The sequence below is a fragment of the Mauremys mutica genome, chromosome 9 (genome assembly GCF_020497125.1).
Source record: "Mauremys mutica isolate MM-2020 ecotype Southern chromosome 9, ASM2049712v1, whole genome shotgun sequence".
Lineage (NCBI taxonomy): Eukaryota > Metazoa > Chordata > Testudines > Geoemydidae > Mauremys > Mauremys mutica.
In genome coordinates this window covers 13,486,800-13,508,151 of record NC_059080.1, presented here as the reverse complement: position 1 = coordinate 13,508,151, position 21,352 = coordinate 13,486,800, and the positions used below count along the sequence as shown (strand labels likewise).

At 42.2% G+C, this 21,352-nt stretch overlaps 1 protein-coding gene across 16 annotated transcripts in view; it reads right to left on the bottom strand.

Moving 5' to 3' along the window:
* The window catches only part of LOC123377056, a 348,713-nt gene that overhangs the window by 190,816 nt on the left and 136,545 nt on the right, over positions 1 to 21,352 (bottom strand). The gene's annotated exons all lie outside the window — the stretch shown is intronic.

The window sequence follows — 21,352 nt, the reverse complement described above, 5'->3', positions numbered from 1 at the left end:
GAACTAGCAGTATACAAAGCCCGTGATAAAAGCTTTCAGTGTAAAATTAACCCAAAGAATGACAGTGTGCCCAGTCCTGCATTCCTTGTCCATCTGAGACAAAGTGACTCACCAGCTGGTGCACCCCCTTGTGGCTGGGTGTGGCATTGTAGAGTTTTCCTCTCTGTAGCCCTGCTGACTGGCCATTCAGGTCTGCTGGTGGGCCCCTATTGCTTGAGACTCAGCCCTCCGTCCAGGTCACATTTAGTTTGATCCATGTAAGGGTAGACCAGAGTTCAACTTGACAATAGTTCCACCACATCCCATCAGGTCAACAGCCCAGATCCAGCAAGTCCTTCTGGCCCTCGTGTCTGGAGTCTTCATGCTGGCCGACTCCGTGAGGCTGTTGGGGAACCCGTCACTCCCTCTAACCTAGGTCCCAGTGAAGGGACCATGTAGCAAGTGGTTTAAAGTCTGTCTCATCAGGTCTCCTTTCTTCCCTGGATTTACATGGGGGCTCACATTGTCAGTAAGGGTCTGCCCAAGGCCCTGTGTCCCCAATATAGCAAAGGAAAGAAAACTAACAGAAATAAGAAGCCTTCACTCTAATCTCAAACTGGCCTTTTTCCTGGGATCCGGACAAGTGTGGTTAACTTTTGTTCCCTGCCTCCATTTTTGAGCAGTTCTGCACATTCAGACTCTAGACTTGAAGTCCAACATGAGCAACACCACACAAGGCAAATGGTTCTCATGGTATTTCTTCCCTCGGAGTGGCCAGGAATTCTTTAAGAAAGACTAGTCTCCGTTTTGCACACCAAAGCATTTTGCATAGTTTGGGGGACCAGCAGTATAGAAACAACCACCCACCAGTTTATCGGCTCAGAGCCTGGCTGTGCCCATGACAGCCGCACTGAGAGGGACTTTCCAAGCAAGGTTTTGACCTTGACTGCACAGAGCAGGAGGCAATAATCCTAGCAGCACTGTCCTCCTCTCCTGGAAATACAGAGGACTGTATATGTATCCAGAGATCTGTCTGTGGGCAGGGGAGTAGCCAAGGTGATCTGCATCTCCCCTTGACCCCCAAGCTCCATGGGAATCCAAAGGGAGTATTCACCTTCTCGGGACCCCCTCTTCACTTGAAGAACCTCCCACCCCCCCAAAAAATCAGAAATGTGGCTCCTAGGAGCAACTACTATTTTACTTTCTACGACAGAAGCTCTGCCACGCGCTGCTATTGATCTGTCATTACAGCCTGCAAGTTCAGCCTCCCATACAATTATAGCATGGCTCCATGTAAATGGTTCTGTAAAGGAGAAGTGATCTGGCTTCGAAGATAGTACTTGCCTCTCCGTGCTCTCTGTCAAATATCTGTAGTCTGGAATACTGGAGTTATGTGAAGCTGGTTTGTTTGTTTTTATGAAAGAGAAAATAATTTGCTGTTGAGAAGCCTCTGTATTGAAAACCCGCTCACTGCATATGAAATTAATTTGATGCTATAACCAACCATTTTGACAAATGGCAGGAAAAGACAAGTGTGAAAATTATAGTTATTTATATTCAGACAAATGGCAGACAAGTCCACACAACAGCCCAACGGCAAAATATCAGTGGCTCAGAGAATGAAACAAATTAGCCTGGCATTTTTAATTAAAAGTGTTCTGCTCCCTGGAATGCACTGATCTTCTTCCCTCCCTTTCTTTCACTACCGACAGAACAAAAGTACGTAAAATGTGCTCTGTTTATTTAATAAAATATTCATGTATTAAATGTACAACATTTAAGTGAGTTTGCTTATTTTTATTGGCTTTTCCTGCCGTATATACTGTAATTTAAAATGTTTGTAAGTGATGTGTTCTACACTAACACAGAAAGGGTGGGGAAGAATAGTGTGCTGGAAGCAGCTTTCTGCCTCACGATCATTTCTTTTTTAAAGCTTGGATGTTGCAGCTCATTCAGACCGGAGGGTTCATTTCAAAGCATATTATAAATATGAAGCTTTCTGAATCAAACAAAGCTAGCAATTTGCAATAAGATTTTATTTTAGTTCTCCTTGGTGGGAGGTCTGGATGCCTTATACAATGTTACTAACGCTTGAGCTATTTGCAGTTTTTCTTAACGCTCCAGCTCCTGCAATCCAATCACCTGAGAATCTCAATTTTCATAATAAAAAGTTTCTAGCCTTCATGGCTTCAGAGAAAAGCTTGATGGTGTGAACTTTAAACACTAACATGAGAAGACAAATAAAAAGAACCCAACATGGAATTATGTTGTTTTTTTAAATCTCAATCTCATGATTTTCCAGGGCTTGACCCAGGATTTTTGAACAGTTGGGGTTGAAAATGCTGCTTATAAATCTTGAGACATCTGTGATCTCAATAAGCCCTGTATTCTGCAAACACACTTGTGCTTAACTTTACTATCATGAGTAATCCTATTGATTTCTATCAGGGTCTAAGAGAAACCAAACGGTGTGGTCCCCTGCAGCCTCAACTGAAACAACAGTTTAGCCCTGGTTTAGGAAAGCATCTCTATTCAGGAAGGGCTCAAAACCAAATGCTTACATTTCACTGAAGTCAAGGAGACAAGCATTATTTTAATACTTGTCTGCATCACAGCCTGGTCAAAGTAATGAGTCTTCCAGCTTTTTCTAAAGAAAGCTAAATTAGCTGTTATCACTCAAGATAGAGAAGTAGGAGTCATCGTGGATAGTTCTCTGAAAACATCTGCTCAATGTGCAGCGGCAGTCAAAAAGGCTAAGAGAATGTTAGGAACCATTAGGAAAGAGATTGATAATAACACAGAACATATCATAATGCCTCTTGATAAATCCACGGTACACCCACATCTTGAAGACTGTTTGCAGATCAGATTACCCCATCTCCAAAAAGTTATATTAAAATTGGAAAAGTTACAAAGAAGAGCAACAAAAGTGATTCGGGGCAGGGAACAGTTTCCATATGAGGAGAGATTAGAAAGACAGAGTTTTCATCTTGGAAGAGAGACAACTAAAGGAGGATATGATAGAGGTCTATAAAATTTTGACTGGTGTGGAGAAAAAGTGCTATTTACTCCTTCTCATAACACAAGAACTAGAGGTCACCCAACAAAATTAATAGGCAGCAGGTTTAAAACAAACAAAAGGAAGTACTTCTTCACACAATGTGCAGTCAATTTGCAGAACCCATTGCCGGGGATGTTATGAAGGCCAAAACTATAACAGGATTTAAAAAAGAACTGGGTAAATTAATGGAGGATAGGTCCGTCAATGGCTATTAGCCAGGATGGACAGGGATGGTGTCCCTAGCCTCTGTTTGCCAGAAGCTGGGAGTGGACAACAGGGGATGAATCACTCTTATTATTGCCTGTTCTGTTTATTTCCTCTGAAGCATCTAGCATTGGCCCCTGGCAGAACACAGCATACTGGGCTAGACAGACCATTGGTCTGACTCAGTATAGCCATTCTGATGTTAAGCTCCATTTGTGTTTACTTGTATTGCTGCAGGAAGTGAGAAAGCTCTCCCGCCCCTTGAGTGCAGGACATATAGTGTTGGTCAGAAATGATAAGGCCTATGGTAATGGCTAGCCTATGCCTAGAACATTTAAAGTCTGTGTATGGTGACCAGTATATGAATCAGAGGTATGCTGGAGCCTGGACTCGCGTCAGCAATTGTATTGGTAGATTATTTGGCCCAGTAGTCACTGCTTTTTAAAAGTTCCAAAAAAGTGCATGCAAGTTTGGGCATCGGCGCTTCAAATGCTTCTCTTGGCACTGGTACCTCAGCTCCACCGTGACAGTGACATGGGCAGTCATAACTATTGGTGAGCACAGGCATTGACAGCCAGGCCTCAGAGCCAAGGGTCAGAACCAGGTTATCTGGAGTGATGCAAGGCAGGAGCAGGGCTGGAACAAGCCGGGAACAGGAGCTATCGCAGCCGTGGGCAAACGCTTTGAGCAGCCACTGAACTGCTGTTTGGTTTAAGGGCCCGTCTGATGACTCGTCCAATAAGGCAGTGTAGCCAGTTAGGCACCCTACTACAGGACAGCTGCATTCATTACGTCACCCAGGCCCTGCTTCCTGACGGTACCGCCACTCTGCACCTCAATGGCACCTCCTAGTACTGAGTACCAAGTACCAAAGAGCACCAATCTCTTTATTGTGAAAGCGCAATTTACAAAGGAGAATGTCTAATTTTTTGTTATATAACTGCATTCAAACAAAACAATGTAAAACTTCAGAGCCCAGAAGTTGAAGCATGAAGGGGCATATGAATGTTTAGCATTGCTCTTTGACTACGAGAAAGGGGCCAAGAGATTTTGTCCGTTTGACCATATGAACTGGAACCATAAACTCACTGAACATAAATCTCACCAAATGAGGGTCAACTCATCCTCATCATCATATCTACTCATTATACTCCGCACCCAAACACAGCCATTATATGAACTTCATATCTCAATGTCTGTACTTTGACCCATCAACCTTTTACCCTCAATCGGGGATATTGCAGATTATGTATTCCTTATGCCACCCAATTTTAAACCAAACTTTGCACTCCTTGATAATCTGTACATTATTCCCTGATAACCAGAAACTTCAATGCTTAAACTCTGCACTGTTCACTTTTTTTTTTTAAATATCATCTTAATAAAATTTTTATATCTGGCAATGCCTGTTCTCACTTTCAAGTGACATTGTAAATAAGAAGTGGGCAGCATTATCTCCTGCAAATGTAAACAAACTTGTTTGTCTTAACGATTGGCTGAACAAGAAATAGGACTGAGTAGACTTGTATGAGGAGAATTGAAAAATACTATTTCTTTCATTTATCTTTTTTATGGTGCAAATATTTGTAATAAAAATAATATAAAGTGAGCACTGCACACTTTGTATTCTGTGTTGTAAATGAAATCAATATATTTGAAAATGTAGTAAACATCCAAAAATATTTATAATACATTTAAATTTGATATTCTATAATTGTTTAACAGTGTGATTAATAGCAACTATTCTTTAATCTGGTTAATTTGTTTTGCATTAATCACATGAATTAACTGCAATTAATTGACAGCCCTAATTGCAATACCACTTTGTTTGTATTTATATTAAAAGAGTCCTTCTGCAATACTCTGTATTATTGCTCCCAGCTGAAATAAGTATATGAAGAGCATGCTCATAGTTCATTCCTTATCATGCCTACAGAGAAAATGTGCTCCATTCAAACTAAAATTTATAGCATGCCATTTTTCTGGTCTGCTATTTCCCATTATCACATCTTTATGGGAAGCTTCAAACCTTCCTGGCTCTTTTTAACCCCTTTAAGTTTCTCTTCTCTTCCTAGGTATGTGTATTGTGCCTATCACTATCGTTTCGGGTACTGTTTTGTTCTCTATTTTCATGCAAGATCACAAATAAACGTCCCAGCAACGTACATGGTTGCTGCGGATTTGTAAGAAAAATCTTGTCTCTGACAGAATGTTATCCCCTCTCTACGGATACAATGTTTAGTAGTAACTTTAAGCTATGCAGCTGACAAAGTCTCAGACCTTGTCTGCACTGCACTTTCATCATTAAAATTTTTGTCACTCAGGGTGTGGCAAAAAAAACCCGAATGACAAAAGCTTTAACGAAGAAAAGCACCGGTGTGGACAGCGCTTCGTTAGTGGGCCATGTTCTCCCGTCGTCAAAGCTACCGGCCCTCATTGGGAGTGGTTTTATTTGTGTCAACCGGAGAGCTCTCTCCTGGCAACAAAGAGCAGCTACACTACATGCCTTACACCAGCATGGCTGTAGTGGCACAGCTGCACCATTGTAAGGTGTGGACTGTAGACACACCCGCAGTCATGCAGGGATCCCATGAACTTATGCTTGACTCACCAATACCTAACTGGGATGTCGCATGATCTTCCTTCACACAGGACATTGAAAAATCTAGGTCTGGTCCTAACTGCATTATAGTCTCTTCCAGGAATTAAAGTTAGCAAATCAGTATTATTACAACTACTTTTTTGTATTACAGTCGTTCTTAGAGGCTCCAGCCATGATCAGGACCCTATTGCACAAGGTACTATAGATACATATAATAAGAGACAGTCACTGTCCCAAAACTTTAAAATCTAAGGGCTTGATGACACACAAAATTTGTACCACTAACTATCCTGGCACAGTTAAAGCAGGCTAGCCCTCTAGAGTGGATTCAGTTTTACTGTATAAATGGGCTTATATCGATATCATAGAATCATAGAATCTCAGGGTTGGAAGGGACCTCAGGAGGTCATCTAGTCCAACCCCCTGCTCAAAGCAGGACCAAACCCAACTAAATCATCCCAGCCAGGGCTTTGTCAAGCCTGACCTTAAAAACCTCTAAGGAAGGAGATTCCACTACCTCCCTAGGTAACCCATTCCAGTTCTTCACCACCCTACTAGTGAAAAAGTTTTTCCTAATATCCAGCCTAAACCTTCCCCTCTGCAACTTGAGACCATTACTCCTTGTTCTATCATCTTCTACCACTGAGAACAGTCTAGATCCATCCTCTTTGGAACCCCCTTTCAGGTAGTTGAAAGCAGCTATCAAATCCCCCCTCATTCTTCTCTTCTGCAGGCTAAACAATCCCAGTTCCCTCAGCCTCTCCTCATAAGTCATGTGCTCCAGCCCCCTAATCATTTTTGTTGCCCTCCGCTGGACTCTCTCCAATTTATCCACATCCTTCTTGTACATAGATATAGGTTATAGGGAAATAGGAAATAGTTAAGGATTACCAGAGTTCAACAACACTCCTATGAAGTTAGTGGCAAAGGAGAACTCTAGCCCTAATCTATGGGTTTCTTTCTCACCACCTGATAAAGTTGTGTCACTCGCATGTATTCTTCTGCTAACATTACTAAACTTTTGTGGCTTCCCACAACCCCAGCTGAGTGTAAATCTTTGCACTTAAACAAAAAGTAGTTATCTAGAGTTTGCATATACCAGAACTTTGATATTCACACAGTGAATTCTTCATCCTGATTTGCATGCAAGACCCATAGGAACTGCGTAAGCCATCTCTCTATGTAACTTTATCTCATGAATCCAGCTTTCAACCTAACTTGTATTAGATGAAAACAAATCCTAAAATATTCCATCCAGCGCCAATGCAGCATCTTTACACTGCACCACCTTTCGATCACACTTTATTTCTCTTTGCATTTAAGTGGGTACTGCCAGTAGAGTAATCATTCAACATAGGGACACTTTTCCATTATTTCATCCTCTTGTGTAAAAAACACAAGCCTAGCAAATTAAATAGGAATGCAATTGCCAGCAGTGAAAGTAATCAAAATGTGTTTGCCAGATAAACCATTACGTACTTAATCAAATCAAAACCACTTAAACAACAAATTCTAATAGAATCTACACTTTTCCAGTCCTATATCATACCAGAGGAAACCTCTATATGACAGCAGTAATACAGTTGAATCTGCATTAGAGAACAAGAACATGAGAGCATATACAGACAGTAGATGAGTGAAGTTCAAAGGGTTATGAGGTTCATTTCAGAACTTATCCGTAACTCTTGGCTCTCCAAGTTGCATCAAAAGTCTCACAGAAACAGGATTTCTTGAGATTGCCAGTGCTTCTTGGTTCCAGATGGGCTAAAAATAGTTCTATAGATGGTATTGTACAGGGATGGGACCACGTGGCAGGTTTCCAATCAGAATATGAACTATATCAGAGACTGTGGGTTTATTCATAGTCATGGTTTGGATTCAGGCTAGTTAACATTTCAACACTTCTGCTTCCAGCATCAGGTGAAAAGAAAAGGAAAATAGGAAGTGTTATCGCCTGAAAAAAGTAATCTAAAGGGAGGAAGGACAACAAAACTTCATGGTACTCTTTCAAACTACTAGGAAGTTTCAATTCAAGCTTTGAGCAAACTGGTTTCCCTATCCCTAATACAAATCTACACATTATAGAGCTTAACACGGCACTTTGCTAATTTCAGAAGTAGTTGGCAACAGAAAGAAGAGAGATTTCCTAGACTCCAGTATGTAAAATAAAGAGAATTGTATCTTTGTAAACAGACCAGAAATTAAGTGACCAAGACGTACAACCTGTAAAATATTTTACTAGGATTTGTGTTTTGTAACAGATAAATTTGAGCTTGAACTGTTTGGGAATATTTTTCCGAAGTATACGTCATGGTAAAGCTGTTGGCGGGGAAGCATTAAGTTAACTTTTTCAATCAGATGGGTACTGATGGGGCTTTAGATTTTAACAAGCATTAAGACATGTGGTCATGTCCAGATAAGAATGGCCTAAAGCAGACTCTCCACACAGATAAGTGACAGCTGCACAAATCTACAGGAGCAAAATGTCACACCTAGATTCATATGCAATCTTTTTGATCCTCCCATTCACCAACCAAACAAGTTTTCAGACAACTCTGGGGTGGTTTTTATTTATTTCTCTCATTTCTTAGTAAAACCAAATCAGTTTTAGTCATTGAGACACTGATGCCTTTGATGGAGATGATAGACAATTCAGCAAGAGTTATGCACATATCTAACTCTTGTCCATACTATCTGCATCTTCAAAAGTATGTCAGATCCCAACTCATCAGTTCCTACTCAACAGTATCCCGTTGTTTCACCTTGCAAGTTGTACATCGATCAGATTTGCTAGTACAGAACAGACTACTGAAGTACAGAAATGGAGAGTTGGGTGAGACATGGAGTGGGATTTTCAAAAGTGCCTAAGTGACTTAAGAGCACAAGTCTCATTGAAGTAACTGGAACTTGCACTCCTGCCCTAAGTCACATGGGCGCTTTTAACAACTCTGTCCATGGTTACTGACTGAATAGGGAAAACATACTGAAGATAACCTCCAATGCTTTTTAAAATGTGCCATGTGTGACACAAAGGCCCATTGCTACCAGCTGGCAAAAGGCTCATTGTTCTAAAACAGCAACTCCTATCAGTCCTGACAAATTCACTGCACCTAGCACACTGCGTTCATAGTATTTATCCAAAATGGACCATGTGAGGTGTCTTATAAAAGCTTATTAGACAGAGAAGGTGGGTGAGGCTATATCTTTTATTGGACCAACTTCTGTTGGAAAGAAAGAGAGACAGACAGACAAGCTTTGAGCTTACACAGACTCTTCTTCAGATCTGGGAAACCTACATAAAGTATCAAAACTAAATGCAAGGTGGAACAGATTGTTTAGCATAAGTAGATAACACACATTTCAATCTGCTCCACTTTGCCTTTAGCTGTGACACTCTGTGTAGGTTTCCCAGACCTGAAGAAGAGCTCTGTGTAAGCTCAAAACTTGTCTCTCTCTCACCAACAGAAGTTGGTCCAATAAAAAAATATACCCTCACCCACTCTGCCTTGCTAATATCCTGGGACTGACCTGGCTACAGCACCGCTGCATATAAAAGCTTATGTCATACTCAAATACATAATTATTGTGAGGTGTGTGTGTAGATGATATTTAAGGTGTTGTACATATGTATTAAAAATATATTTTAGAGTCTGTGTTCCAGCCAAGATTGTCAAACAGGTTTTGCCAGACAAAGTGGCGTAGACCAGGGGTCCCCAACCTTTTTAGGTCCAGGGACCGGTTTCGTTTGCCGGACCCTCCGCAGGCGTGCCTGAGGGAGGTCCGCTGCTCCCGGGGCTCAGCTGGAGCTTCCACAGGCACGCCTGCGGGAGGTCCACCGGCTCCAGTGGAGCTTCCGCAGGCGGGCGTGCAGAAGCTCCAGCTGAGCCCCGGGAGCAGCGGACCTCCCGCAGGCACGACTGCGGAGGGAGCGCTCGTCCCGCGGCTCAGCTGGACCTCCCGCAGACATGCCTGCGGAAGCTCCACTGGGTCGGTTCGCAGCCCGGTTTCTAAGAGGCCGCGGACCGGTACCGGGCCGCGGACCGGGGGTTGGGGACCCCTGGCGTAGACTTACCTATCTACCTAGATCGGGGTCCCCAACGCGGTGCCCGCGGGTGCCATGGCGCCCGCGTGGGCATCTAAATGCACCCGCATCCTGGCCGGCGGTTGAGCACCCGCCGAAATGCCGCCGAAATTCAGTGGCTCAGCGGCAACGCCTCTGGATGACGCCGCTTGCCGCTGACAAGAGACATCATCCAGAGGCGTCACCGCCAAAATGCCGCCGAATTTCAGCGGATGCTCGACCACTGCCACGGTCCTTCGTCTGGCGCCCGCCAGACAAAAAGGGTTGGGGACCACTGACCTAGATCCTTGGTAAATTAAGCATTGTAAGCCACACGATGGAAGCCTGTTTCACATATGGAGTCAGCAGGAGTATGTGAGGACAATTTGGAGCCAGCACCCCAGGAAAGGAATAATGGGGATCGTCCTGATTCTGGGGACAAAAACAATAGCATAAGAGGAAGGCAAAAGAACCTTATTTATCCTGCATTTGAGGAAGTAATCGGGAAGTGCAATTACATTCATGAAAATGGAATCCCAACCTGTCCTGGTTGGAAATGCTGCAAGGAACTTTGGCTGCTTTTACACAAATAGACTGTTAAAGTTAGGTTTAGACTCTAAGCAGTGTGTTATACCCACGTTTTATACGTAACCATTTCTGCTTCCACTTGTTATCCCTACTCACTATCTCTTAGTTCGCAATCTTTGATAATGAACATATGATAACAGAGATGTATTCACACTGAAACAAAGGACCAGATCCTGAGTTGTACCCAGTCAAGCTGTGTGAGCACTGTTCCTTTGGGGACACCTTAACTTGTACCTGAGAGTGTCCACTGACAGGGAGGATACTTTAATCGGGGCTGGGGTATACCTGCTGTTGACCTGCAAGGCAAAGTCAGGGCTGGCAGAGACATGAGGAGAACATCAGACTGGCGGTCAGTACCGGATTTACCATGACGCCGGGCCCGGCCCGCTCTTCTCCACCCCTCACCCCCCCCCGCTCTCTCCTGTGGGGGCAGAAGCTTGATGCTGCCGGCTCCTGCTGCAGCAGGGCAGGCTCTGCCAGCAGCCAAGCTCCTTCCCCGCTTCTTCCCCAAAGGGTGCTACGTTTCCTCCCCTCCCGCACCCCCTGCTGCCAGTCAGCTGTTTGCCGGCAGGAGGGAGGGGGAAGAGTGGAGCCTCAGGAGAAGAGGCAGGGCTAGGGCCTTGCGGAAGGGGCTGGAATCGGGGCATACCCCCTCCAGCCCCCTGCCGTGAGCACCCCCACGACCCCAGCCCACACCCCCAGCCCTCTGCCCTGACCCCTGCACCCCCTCACACCTCCCCAGCCCCCTGCTCTGACTCCTGCACCTCACACACACACCCTGAGCCCCCTGCACCCCCCTCGCACGCCCCCAAAACCCTGCCCTGACTCCTGCACTCCCCTCACACATCCCCAAGCCCCCTGCTCTGACTCCTGCAACCCCTCACATGGCCCACCCCCACCGTGAGTACCAAAAGGGAGCTCCTGCACCACCACCCCATTCCCACCTGCACCCCTCACACCAAACAGGAGCTGCCCCAAGTAAGCGCTCCACACCCCAAACTCCTACCCCAACCCTGAGACCCCTCCCTCACCCTAGCTCCTGGCCAGACCCCGCACCCCAATTTTTTTTACATTTTTTTAATAAAACGCTCTTATCTAAAGCGCTTTACAATAGTTACCTAACAGTATAAACAATATTTGGAAAGATCATTAAGTGGCCCGTCGAGACCCTCCGCAATTTTCAAGTGGTCTGTGGAAAAATAAGTTAGACTCAAGAACAATCAAGGTACCATTTATTTTCATTCACTTGCTATTACTTATAGGAGGAGGATGAAGAAAAAAAGAATGAAAAATGGGGGTGGGGGGAGATAAGAGAGAATGTTCTTTTTCTTGGCTGGGTCCCAAGGAGGGGCCCCAAAAATGAAGCTGAGCATGGGGCCAGGGGGCCCCATGAACTCTAAATCCACTGCTGGCTGTTACGTCACCTGGGCTGGGGATACTGCAAATGTAAAGAAACTGTCTGGTGGCCCGCCAGTGGATTACCACGATGGGCTGCGTGCGGCCCGTGGACCGCAGGTTGCTCACCACTGCTTTATAGCAAATTGGTAGGTTCCTTTTTCTTCAGAACACATGAAAGTGGGCAAGGGAACATATCACGGACCAAAGTCCACACAATGAGAAATTCCATATCACCAGAAATCTTCGGTTTAATAGCACGGACACATTTTAATAAGCCCTCGCAAATGTAACTCCAAAGGGCCAGATACATAGAAGACAGATAAGCAGTCAGACCTGGAGAGCCTCTTCACTGTAGGTGCAGATGCTGTCACTCACTCAGCACTTGGACTTCTATGGAGAATGTCTTTACGCTCTGGAGCTACCACATGGATCAATGCAACATTTTTAAACACAGCCAAACAGTGCTTCAAGGGAAGCGCTGACAGACTCTTTAGCTACATCTCCAAAGGACTCCAAACAAATACCTTGTTATCAGGAGGGGTTTGAGAGGACAAAGAGTGAACTTTTAGAGGGACCATCACACACCCTGCTATATTACCCATAAACAGTAAATGCGCTAGGTCTCTTTTTCCCTCCCTTCCTCTGCTATTACAATTAACTATTCTCAGAAGGCGAACAGCCCTTCAGAGGCTAGAGGAGTCAGTGATCAAGAGCCTCAAGATATTGCAGGCACTCACCACCCCCTTAGAGTTTGGCCCATTGAATTCAATACTGGACTCAATATGAGTCAGTGAGGATAAAAGGGGAAAGCAGTAAGGACCCCTGGTTTAGGCTCACTGTTATCTTCAGAAGAAGGCAGAGTCAAGTTTCTCACCCTGAATCAGAGGGAGGACGACTCGCCCACTGTGGGGGCTCCTACCAGAAAAGAAATGCCCCCCCTTAAAATTTCTATTTCAATTTGTTTTTCATTGAATTCTTTTATGAGGGTCTTAGCAACAGCATATTAAACACAACTGGAATTTCCCACAGATTTAATTTAGCTCTTGTGATCAGCTGTAATCAGACATTTTAACTTCCTAAAGTGGGACAGATAATTAAAGCTAAATCAATAAAAAAAGGCTCATTTACTTCAAAGTAGCTTGCAGAAAACTTTCTCCCTCCGCCTCCCCTATAATCACAATTTGTGGTTTAATAAATGTGCCTAATTAAATGTAGGATGCAACTGATCTTAAAAGAATCAAAATTCAACTTGTCTTGGTATTCGTGTGAGATGTTCTAATTTTATAGATTAATTGACCTGAAGCATTCAGTAGAAGATACTAAATCTTCTGCTGGTTAGTGTAGCCTAATATAACTATTGCGGCATTAGCAGTTGCACAAGAACATTTTCATTTCAAAGCCTTATTTCCAGGGCTTTATTAATCTTTTATGATTGTGTAAAAACTACCAAGCTTACAAGCTTTAAATACATTCAAGGCAAGGTTGGGTAGAGGAAACCACCTAGAACCTCCCTTCCAACTCTTGGCTCCCATTTAATTATTATAATAAAACAGAGCGAGAGAAAAGGAATAAACATTCACAAAGTGTTGATTCAGCATTTTGCTCCTTTGACAGAGAGGTGGTCTGAGCATGAAATATTAGGTCTGAGAAGCAGACCCATGCATAGATAGCAAGGGCTGGCTGGGAAGAATTCCATTTTGTGAAAAGTTTCTCAGTTTGTTATGCATAACAGAAATGAAATGAAAGCATTTTGTGAAAAAACAGGAGAGACACCCCATAATAGCTAATAGGCCAGTGGTTAGATTACTCACCCTGGATGTGGGTTCAGGTCTCTGGTCTGCTTGATTCAGTGCATGGACTTGAACCTGGACCTCTTACATCCCAGATAAGTACCTTATCAGCCAGTCTATAGTCAGACTCTCTCGCTAAACCAATATTTAATTATTTGTACAAGGTAGAACAGCTTCAGCAGGAGAGATTGGAGAGGTGGACTCAATAGCCTGGTGGTTAGGGCACTTATCTGATTTCCGACATCCCAGCTTCTGGTCCCTGCTCTGAATCAGGCTATTGGCTCTTCTGGGATTTTTTTTCTTGTTCTCATACTGTTGAGAAGCCTACCCAACAAATTCTTCAGTGAAATCAATATCTTTCTGCAAAACACTTTGGTTTAGATGAAACAGCATTTTCCAAAAGAAAAGAATTTCCACAAAAAATTTCAACCACTGCTGGGCAACAACTGTCCACAAGGACTGTGCTGTACATTTGGCATTATGGTGGCATAACACACAATTCAGACATTCACAGCAGACACTTCAATAGTGTAAGTGATGTGAATTTCAACTTAGAATACTATACAAGATTTGGTTACTTTTCCATGAGTCCATTGACATGAGAGCTGGCCTGAAGGAGCCTTTAACCTCCACAGTACATCTCTGGAATGCTTTCCTTTTTAATATCAGTGTGTGTGTGCGCGCACACACACACACCCTATAGCATACTAAGAGTGAGTTGCATCTGTAACCCACACACCTTCTGGGTGTGGTGCCACTACATGGGGCAGAACACCAAGACCACTTAGAGAGAGAGATTAATGAGTTTGCTCTACAGCCTTAGCTAACAGCCAATTGGCTGCACTAAGCTCCAGAGGTCCCTGGTTTGATCCTGTCCACCAACAACCAGGGTCTGTCAGCATTACACATCCACCTCCTAATGGCTAGTGAAGACAAAAGCCTCCGGCTGCTGGAGTTACTACATTAACCAAAGTAGCTGAGGCTTGTACTTTTTCGTACTAAGGGTCTCCCAATACAGGCTGATCTTCCCTATTTGACATAGCACCTAGACACAAAATGGAGTGAGTGAGTTAATGATGGAGGTTAGCAGTTAACTCCATAATACCTGGCTATAGAAGGAAGTCTCTCTAGCTGGGTTTTAATTTTAAAGGTGACCTATTTATTTTTACTCAATTTGGCTTAATAAAACAGGAACTAAATAATAATTGATGCAAAATGAATCACTGATTTATTTATAAATACATGACACACAGGGTAATAGTTAAAGCTAAAATACTGCAGAACAGTGGCTGGTAAATTCTGAAGGTGAAATTCATCCCTCTGCAGAAAACCTGCACAAAGCTTATGAACCACTTGGGCTCCACTTAAATGGGACCCAAGTGATACATGGGCCTTGTGCAAACTCTCTTTACAGGAGCAAATTTCACCCTGATGAGACAAACGTTAACTTAGCCCCAAAACTTTGACTTTTGCCAGTACTTTTGTCATTTTACACTGGCTTTCTTGAATTCTGGGGTGTGTTTGGGATTGTTGGAAACAAAGGATAATGGCCCACTGGTAAAAGCCAGTTATAACGGGCAGGTGAGCAAACACTGGAATATTCACACATCTGCCAAAGAGCCGCTTTTAGCAACAAACCTGTTATACTTGTACCTTCACAGATCACCAGGCACTGCCAAAAGTCTTGATTTCTAAAATCAGCAGGGACAAGACCAGCCTTGCTCTAGCTGTAATTCCACCAACATTTAACATCTGTCCAAACTATGGAGTCAGCCCATTTGGGGGGAACATACCTGCACCCCTAGAAATTAAAGTCACATCTGATGTTTTCTGCCCATCACACAGTACTTGAGAGGTGACTGTCAGCAGACTTATGGACCCAAACTTAGAGCCATGGTAGCTCTGCACAGAGGCCTCACTCCAATGAGCATGGTAGTACAGAACACTGACGTAAGAGGTTCAGGCCTGAGAGGTTGTATGTCCAAAGCTGGATGCACAGCAGCCTTGGAAATGGGAAAAGTTCAAAAGAAAGCCATTTGAGTGGCAACTTGCAGCAAGTAGAACCATGCTCAGCATGAAATTGGTTCTGACTAACTCCGATGATCGCTTGCTCCTGTCCCAAATCATTAGCTCCACAATATCGCACAAATGATTGCTTGTTCCTTTTCTTTGGGGAAACTTTACATTTAGTCTAACACGTAGCTTCCATTGCAATAGTGGAGAGAGAGCCCAGAAAAGCCTGTGTGAGTCACATTACAGCTCTCACAGCCAGTGGCATTACAGAAATACATTCAGAACTAAAAAGCTGGGAATCTGGAAACTGGAGTAAAAGAGAAGCATTTATGAATTTTAAGATTTCCAATGGACAACCTGATCCAAAGCCCAATTAAGTCTTCTATTGATTTCCATGGGTGTTGGCTCAGGCCCAGAAAAAAATGAGATAACAAGAGAGGTCCCACTCTCTACCCTCCCACTGAAGGACACACCTAACTTCCATTGAACTCAATGGGTATTAAACACAATGAAAGTCACTGAGACCCTGTGGCAGAAAAACTGATTGTAGACAGTATGCTGTGTCTGACACTGGTCTGGAATTGAATCTCTTGGTGAGCATAGAAAAAGCATTCGTAATCCCAATGATATACCCAGTCTATAGAATACTGTGACAGACCCTTGTGGATAAGGGTGAGGGGAACCAAACCAGACAAGGAAGAAAAATTATATATATGATTGTTCCTGAACCTATCTTCAGAATGTGTCAGTCTGTTGTGGAGGCTAGCTAGAAAGAAAATTTTTAAAATCCTCCTTCAGGGTATGTGTCAGATCCACATGCTCCCTGGCATCATCCATATACTATTGTTTTATAAGAAGGTGCAAGTTTATCATAGCAAGGCCAAAGTCAACTCTTGATGCACTAGCACAGACCTCTCATTGCACCCACTGAGAAAACAATGGGAATCCCTAAAGCAGAATTAGGTGCCTGACTAGTTCCAGTGACTATTATGTATCCAGCTAACCATTCTGTGCTACATGAGGGCTTTAAATATTAATTCTACTAAAGCAAAAGAACAAAATTCAAGGAAATTAGTCAAATGAAGGCACATTACAGGAGGAAGGAAGGGCTGGAAGAAATGGAAACTCAAACTCTTCTCTGTTTTGATAAAAATAGCAGAAATTGGCCTGAGACAGATTTATTTTGATTTCTCATTCTTTATTCTTTAATATCTGGAGTTCAGTTTTTAAATGCTGGAATTAAAGTGCTCAGATTCCATGGTGATGGGTCCTAAATATAAAACAATTAGTGAGATAGAGATAATTTGGGAATTGCCTAATACACCTACTTATTAGCGGTATGCTAATATTTTTATATTAATTTGATTTTTACTTGATGTCAAGATATTCACAGGCTCAGACAATGGGTAAAAGTCTTTGTAAGTGCAAATGAGTATAAAGGTATAATTATTTTATACATGAATCATGTTATTACACCACCAAAAACTACTCAAAAGCTGTAGTTAATGCACAAGGTGGCTGTTCACTTATTTAGTAGATCATGAGAACAAGTACTAGAGCAGGTCAAAACCTGGAATTTCCACTCTGCATAAACCAGGGTTCTCAGGGATTCCAGACTCCTTGCTATGGACTGGGGAGCCTTATAGCCTTGAGACCTTGGACGTCAATAGGGTCTGGAAGTTCAGGCTCCCCAGATGCCCACCATGTGAACTGGCAGTAACCTAGGCAGGTTTCCCACAAATTTGCCTGTGGTTCATCCAAAGTTTGCCAAACCCAACATATTTTTGTGAACCCTTTCATGGTTGCCAAATAGGCATATTTCAATTAAACCCTGTTTCATCAGAAAATTTGTAACCAGTTCTAATTATTACACCAATTCTGCAAAGTCTCCTCTGCTTAACCATTTTTTCTGGGTGCTACACCAGAGAATGTTTTTGCTCTTTTATGCTTTGGGTCTATACGTGGGGGGTAGGAATTAATCTCTTTTATCCTGGGATAAGGGAAGAGAATCTCTTTAGGACTGGTATTAGTCCAGCATATTGAATATTTTTTGTATTTAAATGTGCTTATTCATAAATTTTTAAGGCTGGAAGGGACCATTCGATCACCTAATCTGTCGTTCTGTGTAACATAGGCTATAGAATTTCACCAAGTTACTCCTTCATTGAGCCCAGTAATTCAAGGTGGATTAAAAAATATCTTCCTAAAAGACATACAGGTTTGAAGACATCAAGAAACGGAGACTCCACCACTTCCCTTGGTAGTTTGATCCAATGGTTAACACTGTTCACTGCTAAAAAATTGTGCTTATTTCTAATTTGAATTTGTCTGGCTTTAACTTGGTGCCACTGGTTCTTATCAAATTTGGGACAAATTTGCAGAGCCAGGAATCGTTTGAGATGTGGTCAAATTGTGTCTGACTCAATGGAAATGGAAAAGATGGTGTTCAGTGTTGTATTGATATCTTTCAGTATCACCTTTCCCTGTGTGTTCAGCTATTAAAGATCACTGCAGTTTAGTAGACAGATTTATCTCTTTTGAACTCTATTGAGCTGTGCAGCTGATCAGTTTTCCTGTTATGGAAAATTAGATGCCCAATAGTCTCATTTCTCAGGGAGTCTGGTGAGTTTGCTATGTGGTTATCTATTAGATATAATGCATCTGAATAACCTTTATATAAAGGCAACATGTGCGATCTAGAGGGCATGATGCGACGTCTGGATGGGTTTGTTTATTCATTGTTAGTTTTGAAATTTGTGCCTTGCTACGCTAGAGTGAGCTGGATCAAACAGGTTTTAAATAGAACTCTGTACTCTGCACCCTACGCTTTTCACCAGTCCCTCTCTGGATGCATACTTTTGGGACATTTTGCCAAAATCCAGATATTATGAAAAAATTTTGATTGGAAAAAAAAAATCCTTTTTTCCCCTGAAAACAACCACTCCATTTCCTCCCAGCAAGAAAAATTGAGTGCCAGTTATAGAGTTTGCAAGACCTGTTCAAAGGTCATCGGGATGCCTCTATAACTCTGCCTCAACTAGCCCATCCACTGGAAAGGCTCTGATGATCAACCTGATAACAACTTCCTTAATAATGTTCCCCTGTTTCTTTTTCTTCTGCCCACACTGTTTTTCCAGCACTTCTTCCACCCACTAACTCGTTCACTGCAACTCAGTGTTCATTCTAACAGGGAGATACAGCTAGTACAACAAGTGAAATTACTACTGGAATCAGAACACCCAGTGATCACAACCCTTTGTGTCCACCTGCTGAATTCAATTGCTGTGAAGAAATATATCCAAGGTATTGATTCAGAAACACAAGAAGTCAGCCCATCACCATCACTGGCAGCGACAGATGTTAGGGATAAATAAGATAATGGTTCAATACACATAGCAGAGCAGGACCACAATGTCCCCCTACACTCCAAATAAGAATCTGGGCATCCTTAAGGGTCTCTTTGACAGTGGAGTTTTTTATGGGCCTTTGGTATGAGTCTCTACGGCCACTCATAAAATGTAACTTTATTAGCTGGCAGCAGTAGTAGACTCTTTTCCTCCAGTGGTTAGTTCCTATATGAGGATAACAAAGATGCATGCTAGTGCAGATTACATATGCACTGTGTCCATTACTCCATCAGTTTTCAAGCGCACTGAATTCATTTATCTTTACACTTACTTCAGATTCTTAAAATTAAAAAAAAAATTTACTACTCCACTAAAGTATTAACTATTGCATTTTTAAAAAGCCACCCCTTTTGTGGGCTCTACCTTCTTGAATCTACAGCATCAGCTAGAAAAGAAACACTATTCCCAAAACAGTGCTAACACTACTGATGATGCTAGTGCACAAACAGGAACATAAACCAAAGAACTATGTTAGTACCTGATCCATTTGAGACAGACAGAAAGAGAAAGAGTAACATTTGCCAAAGGTAACCAGACAAAAAATGATCAAGGAAAGATGGATTCTGGGTTCTCATTTGGAAAACACATTTCCTCAAAATGGTGGAATAAACAGGTACCTACAGCATGAGAGAGAGAGGAGAATACAGGCCAATCACATGTCCAGTCACAAACATATACCTTAATGGTGCTAAGCAGTCACTTCCACAGCACCTGAGGTCAGGCCTTTCTGTAGCCAAGGAAGAGGAGGTTGGGCAGAACTGGGGTGCAGTGCCGGTTAGGTACTTCACTATTTGCTCAACCGTCTTTATTACTGTAAAAAGCGACAAAGAGTCCTGTGGCACCTTATAGACTAACAGACATATTGGAGCATGAGCGTTCGTGGGTGAATACCCACTTCGTCACATGCATCTAATGAAATGAGTATTCACCCATGAAAACTTATGCTCCAATACGTCTGTTAGTCTATAAGGTGCCACAGGACTCTTTGTTGCTTTTTACAGCTACAGACTAACACAGCTACCCCTCTGCTACTTTATTACTGTGTGTGTTTGTGGCCTTCCGCAAGATTTTAGCCCCTAATTTTCAGCCTTCAAAGAAATATTACGATCAGTGGGGATCAAAAAAATAAAGCCTACAAATTATTTAAAATTAAGAATTACCAGTGTCCTTTTCCTCCTTCCCTAACCCTTAGCATGGGGGTTAATTTAAAGCAGTAAATTAAATTTCACAGATTTTGACGTGCGTCTGTCTTTCTAGTCAGTCCTTAGATATTGCCTTCCTTCCTTCCTTCCTATTATACTGGGAAAAGGGTCATGAGTACTTTTACAACAAATGAAAAACATTTCTGTAAAACATTAGTTAGCCTTTAAGTCATTTTAGTGATAGATTTGGCTTTTAAAATAAATTATAGCACCCGGGAGAAAATTTGAACTAAAAAAAGTTGGGTTTTTTTGTGGGAAGGGAGGCTGTTTATACAAAAAGATTCACTTAGGTTAAGAAGAGTTTCCTACTTAGACTGAATGAAGAGGAACATTTCATTTTTTTATTTTAATTAAAGAATTTCCTACCAATATAATTTTTCCCAGAGACACTTTACAGTCCCTCTATTAATTTCAACAGACGTACCAGCATTCCTACATCTTACAGTACAGCCTGAATCTAAGATGACTTCATTAATTAAACATTGTTCTAAAATGCATAATTATGTAAAGTAACACATTTGGTTGATAGAGTTGTTTTGCCTTATGTGGCAACATTATATTTATATTTAATAAGGCCACAGTAACAAAAATGGAAGGCTAAAATCCCTATACTGTCCATGGTTATGAAGGCAGTAAATTAAAGATTCTCCTTTGGGTCTCCTGAGGGAAATACAACCATTAAAGAGTGTATGTAAAAAATGACTTTTTGTAGCAGCAAAAAAACCCACAAAATTTCTAACAATGTCATAACAAAAACGGTTCTCGCTCCTCTCCCACCCCGCCCACTAAGGAAATTGCATCAAAGCCATTTATTAAATATAAGCTTTTGGCTGAAACACTCAATATTGTTTTACTTTGCCAACAATGTATTTTTAAAAGCATTCTGCAGAACATCTTCTAGCAATCTTCCTAACAGCCTTACAACTGACTTCCCTATGATGTTTCAACATCCAGAGCTCACCTGAACATCTTCACCAAAATTCTCAATATATATGTAAAATACTTTAATTGCTGTTTTGGATTAAAAAAGGAGACTTTGGGCAGTTGC